The sequence below is a fragment of the Piliocolobus tephrosceles genome, chromosome 15, assembly GCF_002776525.5.
Source record: "Piliocolobus tephrosceles isolate RC106 chromosome 15, ASM277652v3, whole genome shotgun sequence".
In the NCBI taxonomy this organism is placed as follows: Eukaryota; Metazoa; Chordata; class Mammalia; order Primates; family Cercopithecidae; genus Piliocolobus; species Piliocolobus tephrosceles.
The window spans coordinates 91,540,697-91,566,960 of NC_045448.1; the positions used below are offsets into that span (position 1 = coordinate 91,540,697).

Genomic DNA, 26,264 nt, shown 5'->3' on the forward strand with positions numbered 1-26,264 from the left:
AGGAAGGAGACTGGGTCATCTGGATGTCACATCTGGCACCTGAGATTGGAAATATAAACACAAATATTCATACTATTAATCATATTATAGGAAGACTTCCCTGAATAGCCAGGCAGTACTGAGCACACTGGGCTGAGTAAACTGCTAGTGTTCTCCTTCCTTACCTGGGAGCCAGAGCAGCAGGAATCCCAGGAGCTGAGTGGGGACCCTCATGTCCATGTTGTGTCCTGACTGGGTCTGACTCCTGCATGAAGCATGTCCAGCCTATTAATAAATCTTCAGGGCAGGAGGCTGTATTCTGAGAACATGCAAATGAGCTGGGGAGGGGTCAGGCTGAGCACAGCTGCAGGGCTGGCTCATGTCAGTAACTCAGCACCATCTCAGTGTCCCCAGGTGTCCCAGGTAAGACCAGGGTAGCACAAATTTGTCTGCAGAGAATGTGTTTCTACTGGGGACTATTTTGTTATGAAAAACATGTTTTAGGTATTTTTTTGACAATGTTAAGTATTCCTCAGGAGTCGATGGAGCAATGTATTTCATTGGTGTATTGGGAGTATTTAGGAGAATATTCTTGTTTGTAGGAAACACATAGTAAAATGTTAGATAGTAGGATTCTCAGCTCTTCAAAAGACTCTCATTAGATACCGGTTAGGGAAGAGGGTAATTTGTCGTATACTTGCAACATTTCTGTGAGTTTAACATTGTTCCTTTCTAAAAAAATTAAAAATAAAATGTATTGACATGATGCTATATATATTTGTAAGTATTAAGTAATGATGTTGTGCCTTTGTTCTTACTAGTATTAGATCAAGCAATTTACTACAGATACACAGATGATACCATGTTTCCTCAATGCATGCAGTACTCACAGATCCACCATTATTAAGAGCTACAGGTCTCTTTAATACCTAGAGACTACATAGGCTGCACCTTATTCTTGTTTTTGGCACCTTCATAGTCTACATTCTTTTCTGCCATTGAGTATTATTTCCCAAAGTTCATCTCTGTTAGTGAGGGCAACCACTGCATGGAGCCTGTCCCTGCCATGTACCATCAATGCCACTATCCTCTTTTACTTTTTATCAGTGATTGGGATATCATCCTGACCCAGATACCAGCAACCCTGTTAACATCTTTAGGAAAGAGACACTGAATCTCTTATCAAGCAATTGCCTATGTACATGGAGAGATCAGTTGGATCCAGATGAAATTGGACAGGGATTTTCACTCATTATATCTAATATCTCTAATGTGCCCAAAAATGTCCCAGCCTGGCTCAGTAGCAGGGGAAGTGGATCCAACTACATCAGCATCAGTGGGCTGCAGCCTAGGGCTCTACAAAATTTTACTGATGCCTGACTAGGGGAGCCAAATCACAGTGCAGTTGCCTATGCACAAACCTTCCTGCTGCTTTGTAAGTAGCCTGAATTGTAAGGGAACTTGCTTATATTTGGAGAAAGGAAGAAATCTCCATTTGTCCTCTAAATGTTTGCTGAAAATGAACAGCAAATAAATGAATTAATGAAAGATTAATAAGAGAAAAGGAAAACAAAATGCATTTAAAATGCCGTGAGATATCATAGCAGGGTGATTACCCAGATAACTCAATGAGACCTAGTTGTTTATATTTCCTTTCTAGGGAAGAGGGAATTGTGAAGTGTGGGCAACCTGGAGAGAACAGATGAGAATAAAAGTGCGTCCTCAAAAGAGCAGGTAATAGCCTGTCTGGATAAAGCATCAACTTCCAGTCTTTTCTATTTTAGATTCCTCTTCTGTGTTAATCTTCCCTGATATAAAAATTCTCAGGAAGAATTTTCTTGACAATTGGTTTACTTCTGGAGAATCTGCTTTTAGGTGATAGGGATATTTAGGAAAAAGGTTTTTGTGCATTTGCTGCTTTCTAAATGCCTTTGGTTTTACATAATCATCATACCAATGCAGCATAGTTTGAGATGTTATTTGCTGGATTCCTTTACTTGCAACCACCTGCCAAGATGCTGTTCCAGAGAGATGCAGCTACAGACTGAAAGAACAGTTGACCCCTGAACAACGTGGAGGTTGGGGCACTGAGCACTGGTGCAGTTGAAAACCTGTGCAGAACTTTTGCATTTCTAACTTAAGTACTAATAGCTTACTTTTAACTGCTAGCCTTAGTGGCAAAATAAATAGTTGATTAACACTGTTTTTAAGTTATTTATATTATATACTCTATTATTCCAATAAACCATGCTAAAGAAAACAATTATTATTAAGTTATTAAGAAAACTATAAAAAGGAGAAAATATATTTACTACATATTAAGTGCTTGCTCGCAGGTGACACATACACAAGAAAATATAAGTGGATCTGCAAATTTCAAACCCAATTTATTCAAGGGTTAACTGGACCCGGATGAACATAGCAGTCCCCATCTGTAGTCTAGGGCTTTCCCCTTTGCTGTACCTCTGTTCACTTCCAGTTGCAATATCCATGTCTTATGTTCTTTGTGGTCTTGGGCAGAGAACTCTGCCTGCATGCACTGGTGGCCAAAGGGCCTGGAATGTGTATCCCTTAGAAAGCGCTATGGTTTGACTCCGTCCTCCAGAATCCATCTGTTGTAAAGTTAATTCTCAGTGTAATGATATTGCCAGGTGGGGCCTACTGGGATGTGTTTAGGTCGTCAGGGTGGAGCCCTCTAGTGGAATATATTAATGCCACTATAAACAGGGATTATAGGGCTGGGATCTCTCTGTCTCTCTTCAGCTTGTCTGTCACATTAAGATATAGCGTTCCTTCCTTTGAAGGACCCAAAACTCCTGGCATCATCCTGAAACTGGAGAAAGCAGTCCTTAACCTGCCCATGCCTTGATCTTAAATTTCCCATTCTCCAGAAGTGTGAGAAAATATATCTCAATTTTTTATGAACTACACAGTGACAAGGAATCTGTTATAGCAGCTTGAAAGAGAGCAAGAGAGACAGCTCACAATCAGTGAGGACAGGATGAGTTGTATACATACCCCAGCTTCATCATCTCTCAGGTGGAACAGCCCAGAGGAATTTAGTCCATGTTTCCACGTGTGGTTGATCTTCGGTTATGCTGAGGCAGGTGGGTTGTTGATGTGTCTTTAACCATTAATCTTCTGTTCTCTTCCTCACTTTCCTCCTTCCTCCCAGTGTAAATTTGCTGCCTAAACAGGAATCCTCATTGCTGGTGGACCCAAGCTAAGATACTGAAAAAAAATATTGTTAATCTTTCATATGAGGGGTATTTCTCATCTGAATTCTAATAATTTCTTTTTCTTTTAAATATAGAAATATTCAGGTAGCACTTAATTTTTTTTTTTAACCAATCTATTTTACATTGAATTTCTGAAGTGATTTTGTTTTTCTGTGTGTTAAAACCAAAAATTAAGTTGTAAGCCACCAACCAGCTGAATGGACTCCTCTTTTGACAGAGAGAACTTCAAAGAAATCTGAAAAACTAGGTTAGGGCATGATTGGCAGGTCGGCTTAGATGTGCCTCATTATACTCTCCACCCTTTGGAGTTCAGACACAACTGACCAGCATTATCATTACAACAGAGATCATTGGACTGATAAAACAGATACTTTGTAGCAACATGACAGATAATAGGGCCTGAAGAAAATCTAAATATTTTACCCGAAAAATATTTCTTTGATATATTCTGAAGTGGTTCTGCAAAGCTGCCTGTTGTGGGGGAAATTTGCATTCTATAGAGAATGCCCTCCCCTTACTAAGTCTTTTTTAAAGAGTCTGACATTTTTTAAAGGTCTGATAGCAACATTCACCATCTACTTTATTTGCTACCCATAGGATTCATGTACATGACAAGAACCTTTTCTTCCACAACCCCTTTTCTAGAATCATGTATTTCTTTAGGATGAATTCAACTCTTTAGACAGAGCTTAACTCTTTCAACCAGTAGCCAGTCAGGAAAGCTTTGAATCCACCTATGACCTGGAAGCCCCTGCTTGAAGCTTTCCCACATTTCCAGGACAAACTAATGTATATCTGATATGTATTGATTTATGTCTTTGCCTGTAATTCCTGTGTCTCCCTAAAGTGCATAAAACCAATGTACCCAACCACATTGGGTACATGTTTACAGGACCTCCTAAGGCTGTGTCACAGGCCATAAGCCATATTTTTGGAAAAATAACCCTGTAAACTGATTGAGACCTGTCTCAGATACTGTTTTGTTTACACTGGGCCACAAAATTTAAAAATCCTCTAAAACGATCCACACATCAAGAAATCTACATTAGAGACAGTGGAGTGAGCACACCCCAACAGATAAAACTCACAAGTGAGAGGAACCTGAGTCTAAGATTTTGTCCAGCTCTCTTGATTCATAAGTAGGACAATTTTGGGGAAAATGTTTATTGTTGGTGGAATGAATAATGTCCTACCCCAAAAGAAGTCCATGTCCCCGTATCTGGAACCCAAGTGTTATAGGAGTTTTTAAGAAATTATTTTAGGCAGAGAGGAGGAAAAAGGGTCCTTGGGAAGGTTTTGTTTCTTTTAAAGCAGCTCTAGAAACACTTCTTGTCTAGAAGGAAAGCCCTGGCTCCTAGAGCCAGGTTGGGGAGCTTTCCTATGCAAATGCCAGCCATTAGAAACTGGATTCACCCAAACATGGTGATTCCCACTGTCTTCTTCCTTGTCAACACATGTGCCTGGAGAAAAACCTGAAAGATGCTGTAGGAAGCTGAGAGCAGCAGCACCACCACCATCCTTAGCTTTCAGACAGGACTGAGGATGACATGGTTAGATAGCCCATACTTCAGGGGCAAACGCATTCTATTTTCTGAGGGAGTACCAGAGAATCCTGCTTCTACTATCAACCTTCCTGACTACAGTATCCTTGGCTTTGAAAGGTTGTAGTGTAAAAGTTAATCATAGGAATTCGGTCATTCTTGTCATACCCAACAGAGGCAAGAAACCAGGAGGGAAAGGCACTCAGGATGCAAAATATTGCTTATAGAATGCAATTGAAATAGGCCTTATTATCCCATGGAACTAATGTTTATGGTTTTTTGAATCAACATGGAAACTGACTCCCCCAGTCTTAAAATTCAAGATAGTTACACTTGTTAATCTGAGTTCTTTTTTCAGGAAACCAACCATCAGGCCTCTAGATACAATCAAGGAGCTGAAAGTTATATATCACTGAATTGGGACAGTGAGACATCAGACCCTTCGCCCATCATGATTGCTTAACTGACCTCCTGCTTCCTGTTGACCAAATTATCTTCTGTACCCCTCCCTAATTCCTGTTTACCCACATTTCTTCCCTGCTATCTAAACCCCTACGTTTAGTTGGTCAGGGAGATACATTTGTGAACGGTGTCCCATCTCCTCGGCTGTGGCACCTGTTTAAAGCCTGTTCCTTGGCAATACTGTTGTCTTAGTGATTGGCTTTCTGTGTGGTGAGTAACAGGATCTACACTGAATCCCTGGCATTTCAGTAACAAAATTGTCTGCAACTTCACTGCTTTGGGTTATTGTAAACTGACATCAAATTTATCCACAACTTCTGAGATAACTTAATATAATTCTAGGATTCAGTTTGTCCACCACTGCTTACGAGTCTGAGCTTGCCAGCTCCCAACTCTTACTAGAGCCAATAAAATTTCTCAAAGAATGATAGGTAATAATTTCCCTTTTTCATAAAACTCTTTGTTCTTCCAACATATTGCAGACCATTGAGTTTTCCTCTATGTCCCATTTGGCAAAAATTTCTTAGCAAATATCAAATTAGCAAATATTAAATTTAGAGATTTATCTCTATATTTTATTTAGACATCAATACTTTAGACTGTAATTCTCTGTATTAAGACAATTCCTGCTTAGAATATCTATAGTGGCTTTTTCTCTGTTATATGAATTCCAGCTGAAGCCACAAACTAGACTCCTCAGATGTCATGATCTCTGTCTTTATTAGATCAGCAGAGGCATTGTTATATCTGTGCAGCTGGGGCTGAGAAAAGAAAAAGAAATTGGGATGCAGAGGTGACTTCATGTCCCCCTCTACCAACACCATCAGAGTGTGGCTGCATCTGAGGAACACTCTCAGCCCATGGAGGCATCAGGAGGAGCAGCTGGGGCAGCCCAGCCTCACGCATCTTCTCCCTGGGGGTTTATGTTCGGGTGTGTAACACTGTGGGAGGGGAACTATTATGCTGTAGACAGTAATAAGCTGCAAAATCTTCAGGCTGCAGGCTGCTGATGGTGAGAGTGAATTCTGTCCCAGATCCACTGCCGCTGAACCTTGATGGGATCCCACTTTGCAAACTGGATGCAGCATAGATTAGGAGCTTAGGAGCTTTTCCTGGTTTCTGCTGATACCAATTTAAATAACTGTTAATGCCCTGACTTGCCCGGCAAGTGATGGTGACTGTGTCTCCTACAGATGCAGACAGGGAGGATGGGGACTGGGTCATCTGGATGTCACATCTGGCACCTGAGATTGGAAACATAAAAACAAAATGTCCACACAACTAATCACGTTATACGAGAAGTTCCCTGAAGAGCCAGGCTGTACTGAGCACACTGGGCTGAGTAAATTCCTAGTGTTCTCCTTCCTTACCTGGGAGCCAGAGTAGCAGGACCCCTAGGAGATGAGCGGGGGCCATCATGTCCATGCTGTGTTCTGACTGTGTCTGATTCCTGTAAGAAGTGTGACCAGCCTATTAAGAAGTCTTCAGGGCAGGAGGATGTGCTCTGAGAACATGCAAATGAGCAGGGGATGGGGCAGGCTGGGCACAGCTGCAGGGCTGGCTCATCAGAGTAACTCAGCACCAGCTCAGTGTCCCCAGGTGTTCCAGGTAAGACCAGGGTAGCACAAATTTGTTGTCAGAGAATATGTTTCCACTGGGGACTATTTTGTCATGAGAGACATTTTTTAGGTATTTTTTTTTTTTTTTTTTGACAGTTTGAAATATTCCTCAGGAGTCGATGTAATGTATTTCATTGGTGTATGGGGATTATTTAGAAGAGTATTCTTGTGTATAGGAAATAGATAGTAAAATGTTAAATGGTATGATTCTCAGGTCTTCAGAAGACTCTCATTAGATACAGATTAGGGAAGGGGTTATTTTGTACTATACTTGCAATATTTCTGTGAGTTTAACATTGTTCCTTTATGAAAAAAATTAAAAATAAAATTTATTGACATGATGCTATGTATATTTGTAAGTATTAGGTAATGGTGTTATGCCATTGTTCTTACCGCTATTAAGATCAAGCAATTTACTACAGATGCACAGAGATGATACCGTGTTTTCTCAGTGAGTGCAGCACTCACAGATCCACCATTATCCAGAGCTGCAGGTCTCTATAGTACCCAGAGACTAAATGGGCTGCACCTTATTCTTGTTTTTGGCACTTTCATAGTATACCTCTTTTCTGCCATTGAGTATTATTTCCCAAAGCTCATCCCTCTTAGTGAGGGTGACCTCTGTGTGGAGCATGTCCCTGCCATGCACCATCAATAACACTTTCCTCTTTTACTTTTTATCAGTGACTGGGACATCACCATGACCCAGACACCAGCGACCCTGTTAACATTTTTAGGAAAGAGACACTGAATCTCTTATCAAGCAATTGCCTATGTATGTGGAGAAAGGAGTTTGATCCAAATGAACTGGAAATGATTTGCAATCATTATATCGCACATCTCTAATGTACCCAAAAATGTCCCAGCCTGGCTCAGTAGCAGGGGAAGTGGCTCCAACTACATCGGCATCAGTGGGCTGCAGCCTAGGGCTCCACAATATTTTACTGATGCCGGGCTAGGGGAGCAAAATCACAGTGCTGTAGCCTGTGCACAAACCTTCTTGCTGCTTTGTAAGCAGCCTGAATTGTAAGGGAACTTGCTTATATTGAGAGAAATGAAGAAATCTCCATTTGTCCTCTAAATGTTTGCTGAAAATGAATTGACAAAAGAAAGATAAATGAGAGAAAAGGAAAACAAAATTCATTTAAAATGCAGTGGGATATCATCGCAGGATGATTACCCAGATAACTCAATGAGATCCAGTTGTTCATATTTCCTTTCTAGGGAAGAGGGAATTGGGAAGTGTAGGCAACCTGGAGAGAATAGATAAGAACAGAAGTACATCCTCAAAAGAATAGGTAACAGCTTGTCTAGATAAAGCATCAACTTCCAATCTCTTCTATTTTTGATTCCTGTTCTGTGTTAATCTCCCCTGATATAAAATTTCCTAGGAAGAATTTTCTTGATGATAAGTTTCCTTCTGGAGAATCTGCTTTTAAGCAGATAAGGGATATTTAGGAAAAGACTTTTTGTGCATTTGCTGCTTTCTAAATGACTTTGGTTTTACATAATCATAACACTAATTCAACATAACGTGAGATAGTATTTTCTGGATTCCTTCACTTGTAACCCGCATGCCAGAATCCTGTTCCCGAGAGATGCAGGTAGAGACTGAAAGAGCAGTTGACCCCTGAACGACATGGAGATTAGAGCACTGACCACAGGTGCAGTCGAAAACCTGTGTAGAACTTTTGCATCCCTAACTCAGGTACTAATCGCTTACTTTTGACTAAAAGCCTTAGTGATGAAATGAATAGTCAATATATTATATACCCTTTTCTTCTAACAAAGTATGTTAAGGAAAAAAATGTTATTAAGAAGATCATAACAATGAGTCAATATATTTTTTACTTATTAAGTGCTTACTCACAGGTGACACACACAGAAAAAAATGTAGGTGGATCTGCAAATTTCAAACTCAAGTTATTCAAGGCTTAACTATACCAGGATGAATGTAACAGTCCTGTCTGTAGCCTAGGGCTTTCCCTTTTGCCGTACCTCTGCTCACTTCCAATAGCCATATGTATATCTTATGTTCTTTATTATCTTGGGCAGAGAACTCTGCCTGCATGCCCTGCTAGCCAGATGACCTGCAATGTGTATCTCTTAGGAAAGTTCTATGGCTTGACTGTGTCCTCCAGAATCCATCTGTTGTAAAGTTAATTCTCAGTGTAAAGCTATTTCCAGGTGGGGCCTATAGGGATGTGTTTAGGTCATGAGGGTGGAGCCCTCTAGTGGAATTCATTAATGCCACTATAAACAGAGATTATAAGGCTGGGATCTCGCTCTCTCTTGTGCTTGTCTGTCATGTTAAGACATGGCCTTCCTTCCTTTGAAGAACTCAACTATCCAGGCATCATCTTGAAAGTAGAGAAAGCTGACCTTAAGCTGCCCATGCCTTGATCTTAAATTTCTCATTCTCCAGAAGTGTGAGAAAATAAATTTCTGTTCTTTATGAATTACACAGTGACAAGGAATCTGTTATAGCAACTTGAAATAGAACAAGAGAGACACCTGACAATCAGTGAGGACAGGATGAGGGGTATACATACCCCAGCTTCCTCATCTCTCAGGTGGAACAGCCCAAAGGAATTAAGTCCATGTTACCACATGTGGTTGATCTTCAGTTATCCTGAGTCAGGTGGGTTGTTGATGTGTCTTTTAGCATTCGTCTTCTGTTCCCTTCCTCACTTTCCTCTTTTCCTCCCCGTGTAAATTTGCTGCTTAAATGGAAATCATCATTGCTGGTGGACCCAAACTAAGATAGTAAAAAATAAAATCATTATTCTTTGGTATGAGGGATATTAATCATCTCAATTCTTATCATTTCTTTATCTTTGACATGTAGGAATATTCAGGAAACAATTTTTCTTTACCATTCTATTTTATATTGAATTTATGCAATGATTTATTTTTCTGGGTGTTAAAACCAAAAATTAAGTTGTAAGCCACCAACCAGCTGAGTGGACTCCTCTTTTGGCAGAGAGAACTTCAAAGAAATCTGAAAAACTAGGTTAGGCCCTGACTGGCAGGTGGATTTAGATGTGCCTCATTATGCTCGCCTCCCTTTGGAGTTCAGACAAAACTGACCAGCATTATCATTACAGCTGAGATCTTTGGACTGACAAAACAGACTCTTTGTAGCAATAAGATACCATACTCCAACGTGACAGATAATAGGCCCTGAAGAAAATCAAAATATTTTACCCTAAAAATATTTATTTGACCTATTCGGAAGTGGTCCTGCAAAGCTGCCTATTATCGGGAAAATTTGCATTTTGTAGAGAATCTCCTCCCCTTACTAAGTCTTTCCCAAAGCATCTGACATTTTTTTTTTCTAAGGTCTGATAAGCTCCCCCCAACCCACATCTACTTTGTCTGCTACCCATGGGATTCATCTACATGACAAGAACCTTGACTTCTAAGCTCCCTTATCTAAACTCAAGCATTTCTTTATGAGGAATTCAACTGTTTAGGCAGAGCTTTCCTCTTTCAACCAGTTGCCAGTCAGGAAACCTTTGAATCCACGTATGACTAGGAAGCCCTTCCTTCAAGATATCCCACCTTTCCAGGACAAACTAATGTTTATCTTATATGTGTTGATTTATGTCTTTGCCTGTGATATCTGTGTCTCCCTAAAATGTATAAAACCAATGTGTAATTCAACCACCTTGGGCACATGTTTACAGGACCTCCTAAGGCTGTGTCACAGGCCATAAGCCTTATCTTTGGCAAATAAACCTATAAATTGATTGAGACCTGTCTCAGATACTGTTTTGTTTACACTGGGTCAAAAATTTAAAAATCCTCTAAAATTATCTACGCATCCATAAGTCTACAGTAGAGACAGTGGAGTGAGCACATCCCAAGAGCTAAAACTCACAAGTTAGAGGACTCACAAGTTAGACTCTGACTAAGTCTAAGATTTTGTCTGGCTCTCTTGCTTCATAAAAATACTTCAGGATTTTTAAAATTTTACTCTAGAGAGGACAATTTTGGGGAATATATTAATTTTTGGTGGAATAAATAATGTCCTACCTCAAAAGATGTCCATGTCCTTGTCTCTGGAACCCAACTTTTATAGGAGTTATTAAGAAATTATTTTAGGCAGATGGAGAGGAAAAGGGGTCCTTGGGAAGGTTTTGTTTCTTTTAAAACAACTCCAGAAATGTTTTTTGTCTGCTAGGAAAGCACTGGCTCTTAGAGCCAGGCAGGCTAGCTTTGATATGCAAATGAAAGCCATGAGAAACTGGGTTCACCCAAACATGGTAATTCCCACCTTCTTCTTCCTTGCCCTGACATGTGCCTGGCAACATGACTGCCCCAACATATCCCCATGTGTGTAGAATATTATGGTGCCCTACATTTGCATATTAAAAGGCTAGGGTGGGAGGGCCAGTTTTTTCTCAGGCTACATGAATGACATGCCTGGTCACACCAATTCCCTGAGCCCTATGCAAATCAGACACTGCCTCCTTCAGCCTCCTCCTATAAGCAGCCACTTTTCCACTGCACATGGAGTTATCTCTCTGTTCGAATCTCCCGTCCTCTGTCTCTGTATGGGGAAGCTGTTTAGCTGTTTTCTTCTTCCTTGCTTCTTGCATATTAAACTTTTCTCTCCTTAAAACCACTCCACGAGTTTCTGTGGCATTTTATCTAAAGCAGTGTGAGACCAAGAACCCTGGTGTTCTTCCAGTCACTGCGGCTGTATCGTAAGGACTCTACCTTACGTAGCAAAAAATGACCTTGACAGATGTAAGTTAAGGACTTTATGAATAAGCAACCTGGTTATCCAGATGAAATCAACATAATCACAAAGGTGCTTAAAATAGAGGAGGAGGCTGGCAGTCAGAGAGGAGCTGGGACAATGGGGAGGGATGTGGTTTAAGTAAAGGAGGGGCCATGGAACCAGAAATATGGGAGCACCTTGAACATAAGAAGCAGAAAATCCAGTTCTCTCCTCTGGAGCATCCAGAAGGATTACAGCCCTACTGACACCTTAGCATTAGCTCAGTGACACTTCTGACCTCCACAGGGTAATATCTTTATGTTGTGTGATGCCAGTGAGACTGTGGCAAGTTAAACAGCAGCATTGGAGACTAATGCAAGGGGGAAGAAATGTCTTTCGCCTCACTGAGCTCGTGGCTGTCCTCTGTTCTTGGAAATATTTCCACCTTATTATCTGGTGTCAGTTATGACAACAGAGAGAGTAAACTTTTTTCTGAAAGAAGATCTAGTACAAGAATTGTTTTTAGCTAGAAAATCTCTTGGGTAAAATCGCATGATTATCTCTTATATGATCTGGGTATCACAGAGTTTAGGGGTCACATGTCACTGCACGTGATAGGAGGAAGAGGGTTATGTTTGTTGGTTTGTTTTCATATTAGGAGGGAAAATAAGATTTTTAGGACACAATCTGAGAGTGACAGGCAGAGTTAGAGCTATTGTAAGAGAAAGAGGAGATGTGGAAGGAGTCAGGGCAATGAAACATGTGACCCTGCTTCCCAATCTAAAAGAAAGTCATTGATTTTAGAAGGTGAAGCGAAGCTCTTCACCTTCCATCTTCTTAGGAAGGATCAAATTCTTCCCGGAGTCCCTGCCCCTCCTTCACTCCCCTGACATTGCACTGTGGAGCTCATCACACGTGCCCTTAATCCCTGCTCCTGTCCCAGGCTGGGAGAGGCTCACTGACCTCACCACGCCCAGCAGGATAGAGCTGGTGCCCTACGCACCAAAGGAGAAGAGGATGGTTTCAGTGCAGGCCATAAAGGCTTTACCACACTACATTTCACTATAATTCTCAGTAAAGTTGTGTGGGGAGAAGAGAACATATGGGCAACTTTACCTGGTGAGATTGAAAGAGGCCAGGCTCTGAGAATGACAGTGAATTCACATGTCTACTTTTCCAGGTGGCAAATGCTAGCTTTAGCAAATGTGGAAATGTGAACTTTGAGTTTAAGAACAAGACAGACTTTCAGGTACTGCAGTAAATTAGGAGACATTTGGAAAAGGGCCCTTACTCCAGGGCTAAGGTCAGGCTGGCAGTGCCTGAGAGCTGCCAGGTGCTGGCCCTGGGCTGTGGGGGAAGCAGTTGCTCTCCTGAGCCACAGGGCTGAGGACCTGGGAGGAACCACAGGCCCTGGCAACAGGGCTGCCTGGCAGAGGCTTGAGGAAAGGAAACTGCTCAGAAATTCACAGGAGCTGCATTAAGCATATATCCCGCAGCCTGGCAAGAGTGAAAGTCTCAGAGACCCAGACCTTAGGGCTCAGGCGGGGTTCCTGGACTGGGTGCTGTCAACTCTATCCTCCCTGGTCCTGAATGACTGGGACCCTGCTGGACCCAAAGACAGAGGGTCAGCAAATGTCCTCAAAGTCTTTACTCGGCGAGACTCTGTTCTGCTTGGAAAGAAACGAAACACATGCTACACAAATAAACATAAAATTATGTGTCTATATAATATGAATTTCTATTGTAGACCTTATATTTTGAATACATATTTAAGAAATAAATTGTATTTATATATTTGTATAATATGAATTTCTATTGTAAACTTTACATTTTGAATACATATTTAAGAAATAAATTGTGGCCGGGCGCGGTGGCTCAAGCCTGTAATCCCAGCACTTTGGGAGGCCGAGACGGGCGGATCAAGAGGTTCAGAGATCGAGACCATCCTGGCTAACACAGTGAAACCCCATCTCTACTAAAAAAAAAAAAAAATACAAAAAACTGGCCGGGTGAGGTGGCGGGCGCCTATAGTCCCAGCTACTCCGGAGGCTGAGGCAGGAGAATGGCACAAACCCGGGAGGCGGAGCTTGCAGTGAGCTGAGATCCGGCCACTGCACTCCAGCCTGGGCGACAGAGCGAGACTCCGTCTCAAAAAAAAAAAAAAAGAAAGAAAGAAATTGTATTTATATATTTGTATAAACTATGTATCTCTGCATAAATATATGATGCACCTTTATATATAAAGACATATAACTTTGATTGCTAGTATAAGGTATAGCTTTAAACTTTAATAAATTGAACGTGAACATTGAAAACAAGCACTGGGTGCACCACCTCATGGCCCCTTCCTCACTCCAGGGCCTGAGAGTCATAAAGCTCAGAACCCTCTTCCATGTGCACCCTGGGCCTAGAGCAGTGAACTGCCCATTGCAGAGGATCATGAGCGACCTGAGGAGCCTCTGAGGAATCACAGAGCAGCAGATGCCCAGGAGATGGATAGTGAGTCTGGTCCCTGATTGGAGGAATGTTTTGTCCCCAGAGCTCAGCATAAACAAGTCCTCCTCTGGTCACTTCTGTCAAAAAAAGCAGCACACGTGGCCCAGAGGCTGCATGGTCACAGGAAGAAGCCCCTCCATGGCTCACTGCCAGCTTCCCCTCTGACTGGGGTGATGTGGGATCTCTCTGCCCAGCTTTCATGGCTCACTAGCTGCTGGGACTCTTGACAATGGCCTATGTCTGCCCCACGCACAAGCTTCTCAACAGTTGCCATTTTACTTTCTGCTCTCCGATAACCACAACTTGGCAACCATGACCCTTCCACAAAGATTCATGGAGTGAGGTCAGAACTGTGGGTTCAGCAATGTGCCCGGGCATGTATGTAAGAGAAACAAGGCATGGCCAGCCTATGTCTGAAGTGAGGATTAATTTGCATCATGACTTGGGAGTAGGAGGTGGGAGAAAACATCCTGACATGCTCCATGTCCACAAGATGCCCTGATGCCCACAAGATACACTAGAGGTGCCCATAGAGGAGGTGGGAAGGGAGTGTGAGGCAAAGAGGGATGTGAATTCAGAGGTGTCCCCCAACCTGTTCCTCGAGAAGATTTCAGACTCTTAGTAGTCCCTGGCCACTTTGAGAGACCGAGGAGAAAGGATCACATAAGGCCAAGAATTTGATGCCAGCCTGGGCAACATAGGGAGACCCCATGTCTACAATACACACACACACACATGCACAATTTGTTAAAATGTGTGAACAATGGCATCACAAAGTGATTATGTATGAACATTTGCTCAGAAATTTAGAAAACAAAGCATGTCTTCTGAGCTAACAATACTTTAATAAATATGCTAATTTTTTAACCATAGTAAATACAGAGAACATAAAATTGTCTCTTTTAAACATTTCTAAGAGTGGAGTTCAATGGCGTTAAATATATTCACATTGTTCTGCTATTATTACTGACACTAAATCCAGAATGGTTTTCATCAGATAAAAATTAATATCTATATCCCTTAAACAATATTCTCCTCCATTTTCTCTCTCCCTGCCCCCTCCAACCTCCATTCCAGTTCTGTCTCTATGTCAGTGACATCTTTGAAGTAGGTTCACCGTGCACTGGTTACCAACGTACTTGAGTCTGGGAAACAGAACACCCCACACAGCGAGTTACCTGAAGCGGGCTTTTCATTTACAGAGAAGCAGCAAGGGAACACAAAAGTCTTGGACTTATGGGTCAGTTCCCCAAGGCACAGGAAAGCCATGTGGAGCTGATGGAGTCAACTGTGTGTCCCCCGCTTACCCCACAGCTCAGGAACCCAGGAAAGCAGCCACTCTGGGTTTTATATCCTGGGGTAACAAGACACACAGGGCTAACATGCTAAAGGACATTCCATTCTGTGGGAAATTTGTATAAAGCACAGGTAGGTTCTTCTGTCTAGTTCTTCTCTATTTCAGGATGTTACAATTCCAGCACATTCTACAATTATTCCTGAGAACTCTTAAAATAAGCAAGAAAGTGGAGAGAACTAAGTCAGTCCAGGGTCATTGGAGAGCTGTCTTGCAGTTACCCCATCACCTAGACATCTCCCTTAGCAAAGCTAGTGCATTTCATATGCCCACCAACTTCCCCTGAACTAGAGGTGGAAGTTTATCTTTTCAGATTGAGGAAGCACCTTGATTAACACAATCTCAATGCAGATTATTATGCCAGAGTGAGAGAACATTTCACTGGGCCAAGAAAAGCTAGTACCACTCGCAGGAGGATAAGACCCCCCAAAGCAGGGACTAAGATGTTAAGAAGTGTAAGGGGGATCTTTCAGATGCACCATTCTCTGCAGCCAGTGAGCCTGCTTTAGGATCAGCTCTACTTGTATTTCTAGGACACCTGAGGTGTTTACCCAGGCACAGTAGCCAGCGTTGGGTGTTGGTAATTGCATGGAAAGTCTCCATTGGGTTCCCCGAGAAAGTGCCCATTGTCATGTTGATTGGGTAGTGAGGCTGTTTCTTGGTCAGAGTGAAGTCTGATGTGGTATCCAAAAACATGACATAAATTCCTCTCAAGGATCACGATGGTAGCCCTAGCATCTAACTGGGTGACATATATTTAGCTTTCCAGGAAGCAAGCTATTGCCATAGCCCTTTTCTGTACACAGGGGATCCTTTAATAGTTCAGTCACTCAGTTGCTATTTTCCTGACCAGGTGGCTGGATTGTTGACAATGGCCCATGATTTAGTGGAAATGGAGCAAAATATAGTGTAGGGACAGCCTGCATGGCTACTGTCATTGCATGTAGTTTGGCCCATGGGCAGAATGTCCATGTTCAGTGTCAGTCAAAAGACGCCATCCCCTGGCTGGATGGTGGCCAAACCCGGTGGACCCACTGGCATGTGTTTTATACAATCAGCAGGGCCCCATGCCATACTGACACAGGCATGGCTCTGAATCTTTGACTATGTGGCCAAAGGAGAAACTAAATTGTCCTCTATGGGTTATTTGTTCCCTTCCATCAAGCTTGACATTTGTTCATGGGGCACATGGGTCCTCTGAGATCCTGGTTAGGATTGATTCTGACTGTACCATTTCCATTTAATAATTTGGATCTGTGGCGCCTGTCCAGTTTTATTGACTGTGTTTGTAGGCACCAAAGTGAGAATGGGTAGTTAAAGTAGCAGTGTCACACCTGGTGCTCTAGCTCTGAGATACTCAGCCCTATCAGTTTCCTACAGCAAGCAAGGAGTTGCCATTCAAAAGAGGCACAACTGGTGGCTGCTGCAGGAAACTTTTGTGTCCTGAAGTGACTCTGGTGCACCCAGTGACACTAGAATCACCTGACATCAGCTGTTAGGCTGAGCCCTGATGTGTGGTACAATGTGAGAGGTTCAGGAGGGGTCATTCTTCTTGGCAAATTAGATATTCAGAAGAGCCAGTAGCACTCTAAGTCTCAGCTGGGGGAAACTCATATTATTGAGTCCCCACAGGGACCTCCATAACATTGGTTCAGGAGATTCCCTGGGAACGCTGGGAAAGGTGACTGACTAAAGTCCATGTGTTGAATCATCGTCATTATTAAAAGCCCCTGCTCATTAATGGCATTTTGATTAATATTCATTTGGAGAGCATTTTTGTTTGGATTATGGCTCAGTTTTAAAACATCTAGTCATAGCTCTTCCAGAATGACTTTGTCTGTAATCATCCTGTTGCATTTCTTTTAAGGCCTGATGATCTGTCAAAACCAACAGCCAATGTTATTAAAATGTTCTTCTCTTTCCAATGCAATTATCAGATGTAATCCTTGCAGTTTACCCACTGTTATGATTTTTACATTTCCAAGGCTTCCTTGACAATGGCACTGATGTGACTCCATCCAGCATCCATTGTTGTGAGAACTCTATTTGGCATATCATCATTGTGGGCATGAACATAATGGAGAGTTTCATAGGCTGCAACGGTTAATATTCAACATTAGTCAAAATTTGATACCCTTGGAGCCCTACTGGGTTGGAAAATATTTTTGGGTAAGGACAATCATTTGATAGAGTTTTAAAAATAAAGGCTACACATAAATTTTCTGCAGCAAGAGTATGAAATATGTGTGGTCCAGAATACAATTTTTTATAGAATGTAACAAAAATTATTCAAATATATTCAATTTAGACAATAATTTTGCAAACAGGCATATATTGCATATATATAGAATAAACACACTTAAGTATAAGTACTATATATATTTGTAGCCAACATTTTATCAAATAAAAATATATTCACTTGTATGTATCTTACATACACGTATGTACATTTTTCCATAAATATGGTAAATTTTAATTTTTTATTGAAATACTAGTTTCAATTTTGTCATTAATTTACTCTTAGTAACTTTATAATTTGATTACTAAATATTTACATTTATGCCACTAATTTAAGAAAAAATACATGTGTGTATATACAGGTAGAGATGTAAATACTGTAACAGTAAGCTTTTATGCATTAATGATTGATAACTGGTTAAACACACAACTCAGTGACTGGTAACAGTAAACATTTATTTTCATGTGCATGGATGCTCAAGTTCACAATAATCTGGCTGATCAAGGGAGGGCTCAGGTGAGTGGTTTCTCTACACAGCACTGAGCTTGTCTTCAGTCTGGACAAATCAATTGTCTGAGGACAAGGCTGAACAGCAGTGGCTACACATGACTCAGGATTCGTGTGGCAGGTCACAGGAGTGAACAACATCCCAAACCAAACTGCACAGCTGAATTTAAGTCCAATAATTTCTAACATAGCTTCACACATTTAAAATATATTCCTTTATTTCAGTGAGTACAAATTTTTAAGAAAATGTTCACTCCATTTAATTATAGAGGTGTTTGATCATTCCATGTACAAATAATTATGTTTTCAACCTTTACAGTGTTGAAAATATTTGCAAATGTAAATTTGCATTAATAAGAAAACAAAGCTGGATGTGCCTTCAACATGTGGCTTTAAATACAATTTATTTAAATGGCCTCATGGGGGAAAAATCATTTTAACTTACATAAATATTCCCTTTTTCCTCTCTTGTTTCTTATAGAGTTGCCCAATAAGAAGTCCTCCCATGAGATTTGGAAGTCAGAAAAGGATGACTCAATATTCTCCACAGGTACCTAAGACAGACACAGGGACAGAGGTGAGGACTGGAGAAACACCTGGAAAGATGCTGTAGGAAGCTGAGAGCATCAGCACCCCTACCCCTAAGCTTCCAGAAAGGACTGAGGACCACACGGTTAAACTGTCCATACTTCAGGGGAAGATGCATTCTGTTTCCTGAAGGAGCACCAGAGATTCCTGCTTCTAATATCAGCTTTCATGACTACTGTATCCTTGGCTTTGAAAGGTTGTAGTGTGAAAATTGATCTTAGGAATTTGGTCATTCTTGTCATACCCAACAGAGCCAAGAAATCAAAGGGGAAAGGTACTCAGGGTGCAAAATATTGTTTCTAGAATGCAATTGAAATAGACCCTATTATCTCATGGAACTAATGTTTATGGTTTTTTGAATAAACATAGAAATTGGCATCCCCAGTCTTAAAAGTCAAGATAGTTACATCTGTCTTACCTCAGATTTTTTTTTCTTTCAGTAAACCAACAAACAGGCCTCCCAGATACTATCAAGGAGCTGAAACTTACATATCACTGAATTGGGACAGTGAGACATCAGACCCATTCCCCATTATGATTGCCTAAATGACGTCCTGCCTCCCATTTACTAAATCTTCCTTACCCCTTGCTAATTCCTGTTTTCCCACATTTCTTCCCTGCTATATAAACTCCTAATCTCAGTTGGTCAGGGAGATACATTTGTGAACAGTGTCCCATCTCCTCGGCTGCAGCACCTGATTTACGCCTGTTCTCGGCAATACTTGTTGTCTTAGTGATTGGCTTTCTGTGTGCTGAGCATCAGGATCTTCACTGAATCCCTGGCATTTCAGTAACAAAATTGTCTGCAACTTCACTGCTTTGGCTTATTGTAACCTGAAATCAAATTTGCCCACAACTTCTGAGATAACTTAATGTAATTCTAGGATTCAGTTTGTCCACCACTGCTTACGAGTCTGAGCTCGCCAGCTCCCAACTCTTACTAGAGCCAATAAAATTTCTCAAAGAACAATAGGTAACAATTTCCCTTTTTCATAAAACTCTTTGTTTTTCCAACATACTGCAGACCATTGAGTTTTCCTGTATGCCCCATTTGGCAAATATTTCTTTGCACATAAAACATTAAATTTAGAGATTAATCTCTACATTTTGTTTAGACATCAATACTTTAGACTGTAATTCTCTGTATTAAGACAATTCCTGCTTAGAATATCTATAGTGGCTTCTTCTCTGTTATATGAATTCCAACTGAAGCCATAAACTAGACTCCTCAGGTGTCATGACCTCTGTCTTTATTAAATCAGCAGAGGCATTGCTATGTCTGTGCAGCTGGGGCTGAGAAAAGAAAAAGAAATTGGGATGCAGAGGTGACTTCATGTCCCCCTCTACCAACACCATCAGAGTGTGGCTGCATCTGAGGAACACTCTCAGCCCATGGAGGCATCAGGAGGAGCAGCTGGGGCAGCCCAGCCTCACACATCTTCTCCCTGGGGGTTTCTGTTCGGGTGTGTAACACTGTGGGAGGGTAACTATTATGCTGTTGACAGTAATAAGTTGCAACATCTTCAGGCTGCAGGCTGCTGATGGTGAGAGTGAATTCTGTCCCAGATCCACTGCCACTGAACCTTGATGGGACCCCACTTTGCAAACTGGATGCCTTATAGATCAGGAGCTTAGGGGCTTTCCCTGGTTTCTGCTGATACCAACTTAAATAACTGCTAATGCCCTGACTTGCCTGGCAAGTGATGGTGACTGTGTCTCCTACAGATGCAGACAGGTAGGAAGGAGACTGGGTCATCTGGATGTCACATCTGGCACCTGAGATTGGAAACATAAAAACAAATGTCCACACAACTAATCACGTTATAAGAGAAGTTCCCTGAAGAGCCAGGCTGTACTGAGCACACTGGGCTGAGTAAATTCCTAGTGTTCTCCTTCCTTACCTGGGAGCCAGAGTAGCAGGACCCCTAGGAGATGAGCGGGGGCCATCATGTCCATTCTGTGTTCTGACTGGCTCTGACTCCTGCGCGAAGTGTGACCAGCCTATTAAGAAGTCTTCAGGGCAGGAGGATGTGCTCTGAGAACATGCAAATGAGCAGGGGATGGGGCAGACTGGGCACAGCTGCAGGGCTGGCTCATCAGAGTAACTCAGCACCAGCTCAGTGTCCCCAGGTGTTCCAGGTAAGACCAGGGTAGCACAAATTTGTTGTCAGAGAATATGTTTCCACTGGGGACTATTTTGTCATGAGAGACATTTTTTAGGTTTTTTTTTTTTTTTTTTTTTCACAATTTGAAATATTCCTCAGGAGTCGATGGAGTATGTATTTCATTGGTGTATGGGGATTATTTAGGAGAATATTCTTGTTTGTAGGAAATACATATTAAAATGTTAAACGGTATGATTCTGAGATCTTCAAAAGAGTCTCATTAGACACCGGTTAGTGTAGGGGTTAGTTTGTCCTATACTTGCAACATTTCTGTGAGTTTAATATTGCTCTTTTATAAAAAAAAAATAAAATAAAATTTATTGACATGATGCTATGTATATTCGTTAAGAATCAAGCAAATGGTGTTACGCCATTTTTCTTACCACTATAAGATGAAGCAATTTACTGCAGATGCACAGAGATGATACCGTGTTTCCTCAATGAATGCAGCACTCGCAGATCCACCATTATCAAGAGCTGCAGGTCTCTATAGTACCCAGAGACTAAATGGGCTGCACCTTATTCTTGTTTTGGGCTCCTCCATAGTCTACCTTCTTTTCTGCCATTGAGTATTATTTCCCAAAGTTCTTCTCTCTTAGTGAAGGTGACCACTGTATGGAGCATGTCCCTGCCATGCACCATCAATGCCACTTTCCTCTTTTACATTTCATCAGTGATTGCGACATCACCATGACCCAGACACCAGCGACCCTGTTAACATTTTTAGGAAAGAGATACTGAATCTCTTATCAAGCAATTGCCTATGTACATGGAGAAAGGAGTTTGATCCAAATGAAACCGGAAATGATTTGCAGTCGTTATATTGCACATCTCTAATGTGACCAAAAATGTCCCAGCCTGGCTCAGTAGCAGGGGAAGTGGATCTAACTATATCAGCATCAGTTGTCTGCAGCCTAGGACTGTACAAAATTTTACTGATGCCTGACTTGGCGAGCCAAATCACAGTGCTTCCTCCCTTCCTGCAAATCCCATGCACAAAGTTTCCTGCAGCTTTGTAAGCCACCAGAATTTTAAGGGATTTGGTTATATTGCAAGAAAGGAAGAATGTTTCATTTGTACTCTAAATAAACTGACAAAATAAATAAACTGACAAAAGGAAGATTAGTAAGAGAAAAGGCAAACAAAATTCATTTGAAGTACAGCAGGATATCATAGTAGGACGATTACCCAGATAACTCAATGAGATCCAGTTGTTCATATTTCCTTTCTAGGAAACAGGGAATTGGGAAGTGTAGGCAACCTGGAGAGAATAGATGAGAATAGAAGTGCATCCTCAAAAGAACAGGTAATAGCCTGTCTGGATAAAGTATCAGTTCCCAGTCTCTTCTATTTTAGATTCCTCTTTTGTGTTACTCTTCCCTGATATAAAAATTCTCAGGAAGAATTTCTTGACATTTGGTTTCCTTCCGGAGAATCTGCTTTTTGGCAGATAAGGGATGTTCAGGAAAAGGGTTTTTGTGCATTTGCTGCTTTTTAAATGCCTTTGGTTTTACATAATCATCATACCAATGCAGCATAGTTTGAGATGTTATTTTCTGGATTCCTTTACTTGCAACCCACCTGCCAAGATGCTGTTCCAGAGAGATGCAGCTACAGACTGAAAGGGCCATTGACCCCTGAACAATGTGGAAGCTGGGGCACTGGGCACTGGTGCAGTTGAAAACCTGTGTAGAACTTTTGCATTTCTAGTTTAAGTACTAATAGCTTATTTTGACTGCTAGTCGTAGTGATAAAATAAATAGTTGATTAATACTTTTTTAAAGTTATTTATATTATATACTCTATTATTCCAATAAAGTATGCTAAAGAAAAAAATGTTATTAAGAAAACTATAAAAAGGAGAAAATATATTTACTACTTATTAAGTGCTTGCTCACAAGTGACTCACAGAGAAGAAATATAAGTAGATCTGCAAATTTCAGACCCAAGTTATTCAAGGGTTAACTGCACCAGGATGAATGTAGGAGTCCCCATCTGTAGTCTAGGGCTTTCCCTTTGCTGAACCTCTGCTCATTTCCAATGGCAATATACATGTCTTATGTTCTTTACAGTCTTCAGCAGAGAACTCTGCCTGCATACATTGCTGACCAAATGGCCAGGAATGAGTATCTCTTAGGCAAGTTCTATGATTTCCCTGTGTCCTCCAGAATCCATCTGTTGTAAAGTTAATTCTCAGTGTAATGGTATTGCCAGGTGGGGCCTACTGGGATGTGTTTAGGTTATCAGGGTGGAGCCCTCTAGTGGAATACATTAATGTCACTACAAACAGGGATTGTAGGGCTGGGATCCCTCTCTCTTTCTCTCTCTCTCTCTTTCTCTCTCTCTTTCTCTCTCTCTCTCTCTTTCTCTCTTCTGCTCGTTTGTCATGTTAAGATATGGCCTTCCTTCCTTTGAAGGACCCAAAACTCCAGGCATCATCTTGAAAGCAAAGAAAGCAGACATTAACCAGCCCATGCCTCGATCTTAAATTTCTCATTCTCCAGAAGTGTGAGAAAATAAATTTCTGTTCCTTATGAATTACACAGTGACAAGGAATCTGTTATAGCAGCTTGAAAGAGAACAAGAGAGACAGCTCACAATCAGTGAGGACAGGAGAAGGTGTACACATACCCCCGCTTCATCATCTCTCAGATGGAACAGCCAAGAGGAATTTAGTCTATGTTTTCACATGTGGTTTATCTTCAGTTATCCTGAGTCAGGTAGGTTGTTGTGTCTTTTACCAGTCATCTTCTGTTCCCTTCCTCACTTTCCTCCTTTCTTCCCAGTGTAAATTTGTTGCCTAAACAGGAATCCTCACTGCTGGTGGACCCAAACTCAGATAGTTAAAAAACAAAAATCATTAATCTTTTGTATGAGGAGTATTTCTCATCTGAATTCTAATAATTTCTTTTTCTTTGAAATGTAGGAATATTTAGGAAACACTTAATTTTTCTTTACCAATCTATTTCAGATTGAATTTGTGCAGTGATTTTCTTTTTCTGTGTGTTAAAACCAAAAATTAAGTTGTAGGCCACCAACCAGCTGAATGGACTCCTCTTTTGGCAGAGAGAACTTCAAAGAAATCTGAAACACTAGGTTAGGCCATGACTGGCAGGTGGGTTTAAATGTACCTCATTATGCTCTCCTCATGTTGGAGTTCAGAAACAACTGACCAGCATTATCATTACAATAGAGATCTTTCCACTGACAAAACAGATACTTTGTAGCAATAAGATATCATACTCCAATGTGACAGATAATAGGCCCTGAAGAAATTCTAAATATTTTACCCTAAAAATATTCGGTAGTGGTCCTGCTAAGCTGCCTGTTATGGGGGAAATTTGCATTCTATAGAGAATCTCCTCCCCTTACTAAGTCTTTTCCAAAGAGTCTGACATTTTTTTAAAGGTCTGATAAGCAACATTCACCATCTACTTCATTTGCTACCCATAGGATTCATCTATATGACAAAAATCCCCATTTTCTAAACTCAAGCATTTTTTATGGTGAATTCAACTCTTTAGGCAGAGCTTAACTCTTTCAACCAGTAGCCAGTCAGGAAAGCTTTGACTCCACCTATGACCTGGAAGCCCCTGCTTCATAATATCCCACCTTTCCAAGACAAACTAATGTATATCTGATATGTATTGATTTATGTCTTTGCCAGTAATTTCTGTGTCACCCTAAAGTGCATAAAACCAATGTGTAATCCAATCACTTTGGGCACATGTTTGCAGGACCTCCTAAGGCTGTGTCACAGGCCATAAGTCATATATTTGGCAAAATAACCCTGTAAATTGATTGAGACCTGTCTCAGATAGTGTTTTGTTTACATTGGGTCACAAAATTTAAAAATCCTCTAAAACTATCTACATATCAATAAATCTACATTAGAGACAGCGGAGTGAGCAAACCCCAGCAGATAAAACTCACAAGTTAGAGGAACCTGAGCCTAAGATTTTGTCCAGTTCTCTTGATTCATAAAAATACTTCGTGATTTTTTAAATTTTACTTTAGAGAAGGACAATTCTGGGGAAGATGTTTATTGTTGGTGGAATGAATAATGTCTCCACCCAAAAGATGTCCATGTCCTGTCTCTGGAACCTAAATAATACAGGAGTTATGAAGAAATTATTTTAGGCAGATAGAAAGGAAAAGGGGTCCTTGGGAAGGTTTTGTTTCTTTTAAAGCAGCTCTAGAAATGCTTCTTGTCTAGCTAGAAAGCCCTGGCTCTTGGAGCTAGGCCGGGAAGGTTTCCTATGCAAATGCCAGCCATTAGAAACTGGATTCACCCAAACATGGTGATTCCCACTGTCTTCTTCCTTGTCTCCACATGTTCCCGGCAACATGACTACCCCAATATATCCCCATGTGTGTAGAACATTATGGCGACCTGCATTTGCATATTAAAAGGCTACGGTGGGAGGGCCAGTGTTTTCCACAGGCTACGTGAATGACATGCCTGGTCAAACCTGTCCCTTGAGTCCTATGCAAATCAGACACCACCTTCTCCAGCCTCCTCATATAAGCAGCTACTTTTGTGCTGCACATGGAGTTTTCTCTTTGTTAAAATTCCCTGTCCTTCTTTCTCTGTACAGGGGAGCTATTTTCATGTTCCTTCATTCTTGTATATTAAACTTTTCTCTCCTTAAAACCACTCCACATATGTCGATATCATTTTATGCCAACCGGCATGAGACCAAGAACCCTTGTGTTCCCGGAATTTGACAATAAGCAACCTGGTTATTGAAATTAAATCAATATCATCACAAAGGTCTTTAAATGGAAGAGGAGGCTTGCAGTCAGAGAGGAGCTGGGACACTGGGGAGGGATGTGGTTTGAGGAAGGAAGGAGCCATGGAACCAGAAATGTGGGAGCGCCTGGAAGATAAGAAGCAGAGGATCCAGTTCTCTCCTCTGGAGCTTCCAGAAAAATTATGTCAGCCTCTGAGCCCAAGCTAAGCCATCATATCCCTGTGACGTGCACATATACATCCAGATGGCCTGAAGCAACTGAAGAACTACAAAAGAAGTGAAAATAGCCAGTTTCTGCCTTAACTGATGATATTCCACCATTGTGATTTATTCCTGCCCCACCCTAACTGATCAATTGACCTTGTGACATTCTTTCTCCTGGACAATGAGTCTCAGAAGCTCCCCTACTGAGAAACTTGTGACCCCTACCCACAAGAGAACAATCCCCTACCCACAAGAGAACAACCCCCTTTAACTGTAATTTTCCACTACCTACCCAAGTCCTATAAAACTGCCCCACCCCTATCTCCCTTTGCTGACTCCTTTTTCGAACTCAGTCTGCCTGCACCCAGGTGATTAAAAAGCTTTATCG

General features: G+C 41.2%; 1 long non-coding RNA gene and 1 gene segment (V, D, J or C); one reads left to right on the forward strand and one right to left on the reverse strand.

Annotated features, from left to right (window-relative positions):
- The window catches only part of LOC111534338, a 783,107-nt gene that overhangs the window by 459,263 nt on the left and 297,580 nt on the right, over window positions 1-26,264 (reverse strand).
- On the forward strand, window positions 6,776-26,179 carry LOC113220070. The gene is made up of 3 exons (XR_003307019.2): window positions 6,776-6,829; window positions 18,647-18,930; window positions 23,465-26,179. It is a non-coding gene; the product is annotated as an uncharacterized LOC113220070 (long non-coding RNA).